The 11,145-nt window shown below is 47.2% G+C and overlaps 1 long non-coding RNA gene across 1 annotated transcript in view; it reads right to left on the minus strand.

Annotated features, from left to right (window-relative positions):
- LOC123807220 overlaps positions 1-9,366 on the minus strand; it is a 43,876-nt gene extending 34,510 nt beyond the window's left edge. Inside the window, exon 1 of the long non-coding RNA XR_006783601.1 lies at positions 9,211-9,366. This is a non-coding gene — a long non-coding RNA (uncharacterized LOC123807220). The remainder of the gene's footprint in view (positions 1-9,210) is intronic.
- Positions 9,367-11,145: the final 1,779 nt, after the last annotated feature.

Here is an 11,145-nt window from a genome sequence, read left to right on the forward strand (position 1 = left end):
ATGTAGTCAGAAAAAAATTAAGTTTACTTAGTGCTTTTCATGTTGCCCCACCTTTTGTTTTTAATGGCTACAGTGCCTCTGTAGACTTTCTATACTACCCTGATTCTCTTCCTATTACTAATCTTCCCCTTGTTGGTAACCTATTTTTTATCTGCGTTTAACTGCTTTTTACAGTGATTTTTGTAATCATGATTCTTTTCCATAAGACACTTCAGCTCCCTAAGTTATTTAAATGTTTTCTTTCTGCTTCAAACCGAGAAGTCACTTTGCTAAGTACCACACATGGGGTCAAAAACCAAAATTCTCTTGATTACATGTAGACTCTCCCTCTTTGCAAATGATCTTATGGTGAAAGCCAGAAGTTGTGCTTATCCTCCCCTCCTAATATATCCTTCTTGGGAAGGATTATAAATTGTTGTTAAAATTTAAAAACATGAGAGTACAGATCTTATTCTAAAGACCTCTTCTGTGTCTTATTTCTTAGCTCCCTGATTAGCTAGTCTTTTAACAGGATCTTTGAAATAGGTTATTTTATATATGAGGTCCCTCAATTTTCCTTGATTCTCATGTCCGTAATTTTGGGTATGGTTTGTTGGGCTAAAAAAAGCTTTGGAATTACTGGTTTTGTGCTGCTCTGTGTCTCCTGGTTGCAGTCTTTGTAAACCTGCGGACCCAGCACTAGCGGTTCCCAGCACCACCAAGATAATGGTAAGCAAGACACAGTTTCTTCTCGGACTAGTGAGAGAGACATTAACGTCAACAATTACGAAACCAAGCCAAGAGTGTGGGAACATTTGGTACTGTGAGCTCAGAGGAGAGACCACACGTCAAGGAAGTCAGAGAATGCTTCTGAGAGGAAGTGATGAGCAATGGCAACTTAACCACGCACTCACTGGTCAGAGGTGACACTCTGTGAGAAAGCGCCGAATGTGTTTGAGGAACAGCAAATTCATTGCGGCTGAAGTAGATTGTATGGAAAGAGGCCAAAGAGTCAGCTCACAGCCTTGCTAAGAATAGGATCATTTCAGGATCTCTGCGGCTTCCTTTTCTATAGTTTTATATCTTTTAAAAAGATTCATGTAATTTATGTTTACTTTGTGGATACTACTGGCAGACCTAACACTGTTTTTTTGTCAATATAAGTACCTACTACATGACAGGCCAAGTACTGGGACTATGAGAGAAAGAATTCTAGCTGGCTTGCTCTTCCCCTTCAGCACTGCCAATAAGAATAAAATTGTCTTTTCCATTTGTCTGTTGTAGCAGATGGAAGTTCTCCAAACTTCAGGGGTGAGGACAGTTTGCCTATATAGACTAACTAAATTCACTTTGGGTGGGGGCGGTCCAGAGGGTTATGCAAGTTTACTGAGACTCAGGTACAAGCAGAGCCCGAATGAAGCCACCAACGGGGAAAGCTGTACCCCCCACACACGAGCATACGGTGAGCAGAGATAAGAAGCAACGGCTTCAAATCCGAACCCCAAAGCCACAAGAACAGGCATTCCGGAACCACAGGCCTTCACCCAGGAAGAACCTGCCCCTGGCACAGACCATGTTACATGGGGGCTCTGGAGCAACAGCCGGGATTTCCTTACATATAATGTGGTGGCGATGGCCCCAACACCAGAGCAACACCAGGAGACCTCACAGTTGTCATAACATGGACAAGACCTTTGTTTTTATGACTTGCTCGCCAATTTCTAACACATTTTGCTGTTACCGTTTCCTAAGTTGTTTTTCTTTTGGGGACATACTGGAAAGAGATAGCCTGCAGTGTTACTTCACTATTTATGGTCTTTTTATAGAGGGTCCATCCTTTTTTTCTTACAAGTTCTTCAACGAAGACACATTTTTAAGTGAAACCTCAAATAAATGAATAAAGACACTCTAGTCTCTGAACCAGCAATTTCACCTTTAGGAGTTTATCTTACAGAGATATACTACTGCTGAGATGCAAACAAACAAACAAAATTAATTTTATATATATAATTGAATACCACACACACACACATATTGTAGCATTTGTTTATAGCAGCTATATTGCTTACATATAACATATAAAACATACATGTACACACATATTTTTATATACTATACAACATCCCAGAGGTCCATCAATACAGGACTGATTAAATGAGCCATGGAATTCCCAAACCATGGAACTGCTGGTATTTGACCCTTAAGAAGAATGAACTACAATGACTGGGGTGGCCAAAAAGTCTGTATGGTTTTTTCTGTCAAGTAAAAGACACATTTTTCATCTTCACCAATGGCTTTATTGATTTGGGTATTTTGAATGTGTTGGCTATCTCCTGTTATTGGCTTCTAGTGGGTGGAATGCATAAGACAGCCCCACAGGAAAGAATTATTTGGCCAAATGTCAATAGTACCAAGAAAGTTCACAAATCACTTTTGATACATTTAATCAGTCATAGCACCTTCTCCATACACTGCATGAATCTTTTTTTGCATTTCAGTTGTGTTTATACCTTTCTTGAAATAATAAAGCATAAACGTGAAAATGTTGCATATCTTTTTCCATCTTCAATATTAAAATGGCTGCACAAAAATTCACCAATTTTGATAAGTTTTTAAAAAAATGCACACTGATATGACTGACAGGTGTCACAACACAAACTAACAAAATTGTTTCAAATGAAGTTAAAGGCAACTACACACTACTAGAGCCATCGTATGGAAAAACATACCAGACTTGGTCAACCCATTATATTTTCTATACATATTTAACAATGAAAATGATAAAACCCTTACTAATCATTTTTGGGTAAAGTCTGCCACATGGCTTTTTGGAGAAAAAAAATCCATTTCTTAACTCATCGAGCAGAAAAGCCATGCTTATAGAGGCTTCCAACAACCATCCAACTGTCACGGAGACCACAGTTCATTCCCGTTGCCACCTGAAGAGACTAGCTGCAGGGCGGGATCCACAGCTGTACACAGTCGCAGGGGTTCTAGGCCACCCGGAGCAAGGGCCCCTTTGGCAGCCTTTATTGGTCACGTCTGGTCCTCTGCAGAAACCAGAGGCCTGCCTGCAGGTAGGACTCCCCATTCTGATTCTGCCTTCAGTTTCTGGAAGGACTCCCCGAGGGCGGACCTCAGCCTCTAGTCTGACAGCTGACAATGCCAGCAAATCCTGACCACAGCCCCCTTCCCACACTGCTGGGAGCCCCACTGGGGGAGAGGCACTTCCAACTTCATCCAATGATTCAGGTCAGGGACTCTGGTCAGAACCCCACCTAGGCTATCTGAAAGCCAGTCCAGGCAGGCGAAGGTTGGATGGGAACATCTGAATTGCATCTAGTCACTGGGACATAGAGGACAGCCTTGTAACTCTGGAACTTCAAATAGCTAGCCCTCAAAGTGACAATGGAAAGAAAATGAGGCCCAGCAAGAGGGAGGGTCAATAGAGGAAGCATCGGTGAACAGAATGGCAGGGAAAAGGGAAGAAAGCTGTTAACACAGTGAGTGGGTTGGGGAAATGAAAGGACAGGTTAGAGCACGGAGGGAGAGAAAAGGGATGAACTCTGCCCCCTGCCAAGTTGAGAGGACACATTAGAGAGGAGACTGGTGCATCTCTCCCAACAAGCCTGACAAGGCCACTTCCCAGTCCAGGTCCCCCACCAGCACAGCCCCTGAAAGGCTGGCTCTGCCTGACTACCCCACCCCCCAACCCACCCATCCCCCACCAAAGCATTAGATTAGGCCTTGTAGGGAAGTTGAAATCTCGATGGCTCAGAAAGAGGCCCCTACAGCTTAATGTGCTGGTAATTTAACTAAGCACTCCTGGTTCTTGTCGCATACCACGCCAGCCCCGGCTTTGCTCCGCCATTAAAGGGTGCCCTCCTGACCCTTGGAGGAAGCAGCCGGCTCAGCCGGCCCTGCAGGGTGGCTCTTAATGGTCAAGAGTGAAATTCACTTCACACCAGCAAGTGCCACCCGCGTCTACCAAGTGCAGCATCCTAAGAGACTATGGACAACCCCTGGGCAGCTCACTCTGCCCTTCCTTCTCTTCATTTTCATAGGATTTTTAAAGAAACAGGCATTACGGACAATGAAAATTAGAAAACACAAATACCAGATGATATGTTCAGGTTTCTGTCATTAGTGCTACCTCCAAAAAGCTACTATGTATGTGGAAGGCAAGGGGCTCAAAGTATGGGGTATTGATGAGTTAAAAAAAAACAAAACTGCATCCACCCTGAACTAAAACCTGGGTTTTCCAAGAGCATTTGTACACAGAAGGAACAACATACGGCAGCACCAGTGAAGTCGAGACCCTGGTGAAGGGCCTAGAATGTAACACAGCACACAGCCTCGCCGCCACTCAGGCCTCCGTTTGGCAGATTTCATGTAAAAACAGCAGTGGTTTCACACTGACTGCACTTACTTCTTTTTAGCTCCCAGATTCTTCATTCTGCTGTGTTCCTAGCTTCACAGAGCCACATGGAGTTTCAGAAGATGGGACTTAAGGGGCCTCCCTCTAATGTCCTGCCTACCCCCAAACCTTCCCTACCACCTGCCTCCTGTCCTCTGAAAAAAGTCACTGAGTGAGTCCTATCTTTGGCTGAAGGCAGTATTTTCCCAAGTAGTGCATGGGGCATGATTTGGGAACCAAGGACAAACAACTTAATTTTAATAATGATACCTTCTATTTGTGGAAGGTGAGAGTAGTTTCGATTTAAGGCAATGCTACTTTTTCCCTTTTAAATAAATTTTTAAATGTTTAAAAGTGAGTCAATTTAAAGAAAAATGTTAAATATAAGACAGATGGCACACAGAGAAAAGACAGAAAACACGCAGGGGGAACACAAATAAGGTGAGATAAAAACAGATAAAGCATCCATTCCCAAGCCCCTTGCTTCAGAGTGCAACCATCCCTCACTGGAGTTTCTTTCACAGCCACCAGATACCAAAGATCAGCAAGATGTAGTTCAAAGTCGGCAGAGCGAGAAGGATGTAGAAACTGGATCAGAGACAGAAGAATCACATTGGCCTTATAGAGAGTGTTGTTGAGGAGGAAAGGCTGAGGATGGAGGCAGAGGGGGAAGTGCAGGGTCTCGGGAAGTTCGAGGCAGCAGGAAAGCAGGAAGTAGCAGGACTAATGAAAGGGACTCATGAGCTAGGCACATTGCTGGAAAAGTCCCCCTCTTCACACTTACTCTCCCCAGTGACCCTGCCCAAGACACTGAAAGCTGACTGGTAAAGTAGTGAGGGCAGCATTAGAAATTTAACTTGGCAGAAGTCTCCAAGGGATTTTTCTCCCCCCAAACCTTTGCAGTTCAATTGTTCCCCATCCCTGCCTTTCTTTGAACACTGACCCCATGGTCAGATAATTTTCAGTAATGGGGTATTTGCTAGACTAATTCTCTTGGGACTAACTAATGCTTCTTTAGCACCAATTGTTAGAGAATTAATGATAGGCACCTGTGAATAAGGCCTTACTCCTCAATGAGTAAATGCCCGTAAATTAAACCCTCCTCCCACCGTGACCGCCAACGCTCCCTTCAACTATTTAATTGAAAGGGTTCAGAAAAATATATAGCACCCCTTGTTTTCAGCAAAGTCATACCACACTGGCTTGCTGACCACAAAAACTATTCAAACCATTTGCCCCCCTTACTTGAAGCCTAAATCAGTGTGAATATTCCATATGTCTCCTACAAACTTCAAAAAAGAAGTAGTTCCAAGCTCACTTCCTTTTGAAGAGCCCTCTGTACTATAAGTGCCCAAAGCGGTGTAAACCTTTTTGGCTGAAGGGTCAACTCCTGCCCAATCCCCTCACTTCTGTCTACTGCTGGGTTTTAATTGCTGCCTCCCATTTTATAGCCAAGCCAATTAGCAGTGCAGGCCACGCACGGGGAGCCTGAAAGCCTGGAACACAGCAGTCTGAGAAACATAGGAAACTTCTTCTCCTGTCAGAAGTTTGCTCGAATGAGAATTATGCCTAGCCAACAAATGTCAAAAGTCTAAGAGATGAACATTACCAGTTCTGTACAGTCCCTGGGAACGTCAGCCAGTGCGTGCATTTCCTGTGGCTGGCAGTAGGCCTGGCAGACTGGCATAGGACAGGGGAATTTTAAAAAATGACCATTTCACTCATCCAATTTATTGAGCTTTATTACCAACTTGTCTTTGATGAGCTTAATAGTAAATTCCTTTAGGGCTGAGAGGGTGTTGGGTCTAAAGCCCCCGACACCTGCTAGGTTACTGATTTACTCCAGGCACTCTAAAATAGAGTGGGGAACAGTCTGAACTGATTTGCATGTCAAATACAAACACGCACTTACCCTCGGGCCTGCAGATCTTGGGCATATTGGTAACCAAGACCAAGTACTCAGGAAACCCCGCCCCCCCAACACACACAAAAGCCTTAGGGTCTGAAGGAGGCTTTTACAAAAATTTAGAATGCCCAGCTCCTTTCCATTTCACTGCAACCCAAGATTTACCGTTCATCCAGAATGAAAATATTTGCTTTGGATGAGTTCAAACTTTATATAAGCTTCTCATTAATTCTCCTCGGTACCTCTGTGAAGGGAGTACTGACCATTAATTATCCCATTTCAAGGTCGAGGAGTGTTTCAGTGCCAAGAAAGGAGGGCCCTGCCCAAGGCCTTGGGTGGCAGAGGTGCAGGCCTGCCTCTCCCCTGGACCCAGTTCCCCTTAAGGGAGGGCATTTCAGTATCTCAACAGAACCCCAGCCCCAGTGAGCCCTGTTTACGGAAACACACTAACATTTTTTTCCCTGACAATAAAGTCTTAAACTCTATCACTGGGAAAACTTGTAGCCGCGGCAGGAGTGAAGGAAAACGGAAAATTCCCTAAAACTCTTGGCCTACTTAACCACCCTGAAAACACAGTTTCACAGTGTTTTGGGAAGAGGAGGGCAGGCTGTTTGTTTCCAAAGGAAGCATGATTAGTTGGCTGGTTCAAATATTTCTGAAGAGATTTAGAAAATGGTTAACAATTTTAAAAAACATATATATGGCCAAGAAATTTAATATCCAGCGATTCTGCAAAGCCCCTTAAAAATCACTATTATAACAAGGGGTGGACAGGGACAGGGACTCATTGGGTAAGTAGTAATGTACGGTAGACACATTGTTCGGGTGACCTATCTGAAGACTTCTTTTCCGGAGAATGACTTCACTGATCTGACTGGAAGCTCACTGGGAGTCCGCTTTCCCCGAATGCCACCACCACTCTGATGTGCCCTCCCTCGAGCGCTGGGCAGGCCTCTACATTTATACACAGACCAGCTGCGGCCACTTCCCAAGTTCTCGGCAATTCCCTAAACTGCCTTTTACTGTAAGAGATCCCTGGAGGTTCAACTCTGTTTACTGGAGTCCAACAAATACAAAACAAGTAGGTGGGAAAGTTCAGCCATTTTACTTCCTCCCAGGAAACAGAAGTTCCTAAGGTTCAGTATAAAATGGACATCAGTGCATTTTTTGGAGTCACAGAACCAGTAAGTTCCAGAGCTGGGAAAAACCATAAATCACCAAATCATTCCTCTTTCGTAATGAAAATATTTTCTGTTTTGGGAAGGTAGGACAAAATGGAGAATTAACACTTAAGCATTCTGAGACTGGGAAGCCCCCAAGCTGAAGGGAAAAGGTAGAAAGGGGGAACTCTTCGTTCTACAATGAACAAAGACCAGGGGACTCCTTTCTGCTTCCCCGGTGCCCACATTCATGTTTTGGGCACTGGTTATCCTTTAATAACTCACTCCCATTAAATCTACCGGTCACTTGGGGTTTGGGTTTCACCCAGGGGACAAGAGGTGTTTGTAAGACAGTTTGAACCTCTGATGAAGGGCAAGCCAATTACCGACATATATAGGCTGGAGCAAAAGTAGGTTTCCAGTTGTGAGTACATGAAACACAATTTACTCTTTGGTTATTATTTATTGTACTATTTTCCATACGAACAACTGGAAACCTACTTTTGCCCCACCCTGTAGAAGGGTGCAAAGCTCGCAGGCAGTTGTTAAATCTGGCCAAACGAGATAAGAAAATGAGCTGCAGTTAGTGCTTCCTTTCTAAGAAGGCATTTTTGTTTTAATCAGCTAACAATGACTGGGGTGTGCAGCCCCTGGCTGCCTGCACGCCATCCGTCTGTTACAGGTATTTCATAAACAAGGTTCGCAGAATCCCATCACACCGGAGTTCCAGGTGTTGTCACCTCTTTCCCACCCTGTCACAACAGCCTCCTCAGTGTCTCCGCATCCCGGGGACTCCTGCTACCCCAATTCAGCCGACGCCTCCACGACTCCCACAGCACGCAAACCTTCAGCTGCGCACTCCAGAGTTTTCCTAACCCGCCCTAACCGAATTCTGCGAACTTGTTCCCCCCCCCACAGCCCTAGTACTGTCAGTCACAGAAGCCTCTTTTCCCTCCAGCGCCAGGACTCCGGTCTCCAGCGGAGGTCTCCTTCTCTCCCCGGCTCTACTCTTCCAATTCCCCACGGCGGCTGGGAGAACAGTCCCCGCTCCACCCGACTCCGCTCAGATTTCACCTCCCCCAACAGGTCTACTCAGTCTCAACGGCCAGGATTCCTTTCCACCGCAGCACCCAGTCGGGACACCATCGGCCCGGCTCCCACCCGCCGGGCTTCGGAGCGGCCTCTCGCCCCCACCCCCCGCAGGCCCAGCTTAAAGCACCGAGTAGGTCCCTGGCGTCGCCTCAGAAATCGCGGCGCCTCAGAAATCGCGGCCCAAGGCAAAGAGATGCAGAAGCATCTCGCAGACGTCCCCCGAGACGGGGTGTGGCAAGTGCCGCTCCTAGCCCGTCGCCTCCTCGAACCGCGAGACCACTAAAACAAGGAGCCCCTTAGTCCGCCGCCCAGAGGCCGGGCGGGCTGCGCCAGATCCGCGCTCCCCGCACCCGCCAGCCAGCCTCCGCCAGCTGCCCAGCGGCCAGGAGCCGGAGGAACTGCCAGCGGGGTGAGGGTGTGTGTGTGTGAGGGAGACACCTAGATGGGCATCGGGCAGGCTGCTGCCGCTCTCCGGGATCCCCACCCCTCTCCCGGGGCTGCGAGCGCCCCCGCGGGAGCCGTCCCATCCCGCCCGGTGCCCACTGCTCTTGGGGAGCCCTCTGGGGAGCTCGGGGACGCGAACAACCCTGGAAGGGCCCTGCCCGCGCCTCGACCCCTCCGTGATCTCAGGTTAGCTGGGCCCGGGGCCGCCTCACCTCACCTCTCCAGCAACGGGCTGGGCACCGGTTGAGTCGGGAGCGGACGGGACTAGGTAAGACAGCACAAATAGCTCAGCACTTGCCTCTGAGTGAGTGAGAAGCCGCAGCGCGGCTGACGTCACGGCAGTCCCAACAGCCGCGAGCTGCGAGTCACCTGATCACCCTGGCAACGTGCGCGGGGCGTGGCAAGGCAGAGGGCGGTGTCACAGCTCGGGCTCCGCCCCTAGCCTCGGGCCTTCAGTCGCCTAGGGCCATGTAACGCAGTCACCAGCGCCTCCGGGACTGGAGATGTGACTCTGGCCTGTCTGTTCCAGCCTCTGAGCTGAGCTAGATGCCAGATGCGCCTACAGGGCTCTCCCCTTAAATTGTATCAGTTCTCCAAGACTCCAGACGATACACCGTCTCCGCTAGAGCAAGTGCCCGGAAGGCAGGGCATGTGTTCCCCTGGTTCCCGGCTGGCTGCGTGGCACACAGGGTTAACTGTGGGTTGCTCCTCCTCGCACTGTCTAGGCGCCAGGTGTTTACTTCCTGAGCTGTACCTGGGAGGACTAGGGCTGAGGCTGGTACCTGCATTGTTCTCTGTAACTTTTCCTTCATAAAACCTCACAGCAAATAAGGCAGCTTCTGCTGGAGAATGTAATCATACTTCATTCATTCAGGAGAGGGGAGAGGAGGGGTTGGAGCCCTGGCCCAGCCCTCCAGTTCTGAAGGCCTCCTCCTTCCCGGATTCCAAAAGAAAGAGAAATCACTGAAACACTCCCAGAGCAAAGCCTAGGACAAGCCTGCAAGTCCTCGTGAAAAGATTTTTTATTTTTCATTTTAGAAATTGATTTTTCATTCGAATTCCTCCCCTTGCTTGCTATAAACGTATGTCTATGCCTCTCCACGAATTTGAAAAGATATGTGCACCATCATGTTCATTGCAGCATTATTTACAATAGCCAAGATACGGAAACAACCTAAGTGCCATGAAGTGGGACATACAGACAATGGAATATGACTCTGACTTTCCGGTTTCTGAACATAAACCATCAGCTTCTAAGTAAAAATTGAACACCCCATAGAAGTCCCAGTTTGAAAACCACTGCTTATCTCTTCCCTTTTTCCTGAGTTTCATTTATATTTGACTCTTCTACACCCTGCACCGCCATGGAGGTGTCATATATGTTGTCCTTCCCTCTCAGACTATGGGACTGTAAACCAAAAAGCTGTTTATAATCAACTTCTAGTAAGAACCTTTTGGTGCCTGGTAATGGGCAATGCCAGGATGACTGACACACTGTCCTTGAAGATCACGAGTTTATGGGTAGTGTCTCATATCCAAGTACCAACTGTCCTGTTTATTATTTACTTAATAGTTTTAGTAACACTTTTTTACTTTTATATATTTTTTAAAGAAAACAAAGGGGGGAGAGTTGTAAAAGGTGCAAGAGAATCGTGGCTGTAGCCAAAAAGGGTTGTACTAATGGGAAGAAGAGATTGAAAATATGAGTCCAGGGCCCACGGGGCAGAGATCAGCAGTCAAGAACATGGTGGGAGCAGGGCAGGGGCACCCAGACCCCTGAGGAGGGGAACTCTGAATGGAGATCAGGGAGGGCAGAGAGCAGAGGCGGGTCAGAATTGAGGGAAAAGTGCTGGGAGCAGAGGGGAGAAGGGATGGGGAGAAAGGAGAAGCAGTTGGAAATTTGGGGAAGAGCTGCTGAAAGGGAGCATGGTGCGGTACAGAGAGACCTAGGAAGCGTGGCTGACAGCCATAAAGGAAGGGGGCTGTGAGCTTACAGAAGTGAGGACTGTGGAGAAGGAGGAACGGGTGGGGAGAATCTGCTGTAGGCTAACATTTCTGTCTCCTCCGGACCAAGAAATAGGCAGTGTCCTTCAGAGGCTGGCAGGGGAGCGCAGCATTGTCTATGAGCATCTGAGGAAGGAAAGTCA

Source organism: Phyllostomus hastatus, unplaced genomic scaffold (assembly GCF_019186645.2).
Source record: "Phyllostomus hastatus isolate PE091 unplaced genomic scaffold, TTU_PhHast_1.1 phas_contig_150, whole genome shotgun sequence".
NCBI lineage: Eukaryota > Metazoa > Chordata > Mammalia > Chiroptera > Phyllostomidae > Phyllostomus > Phyllostomus hastatus.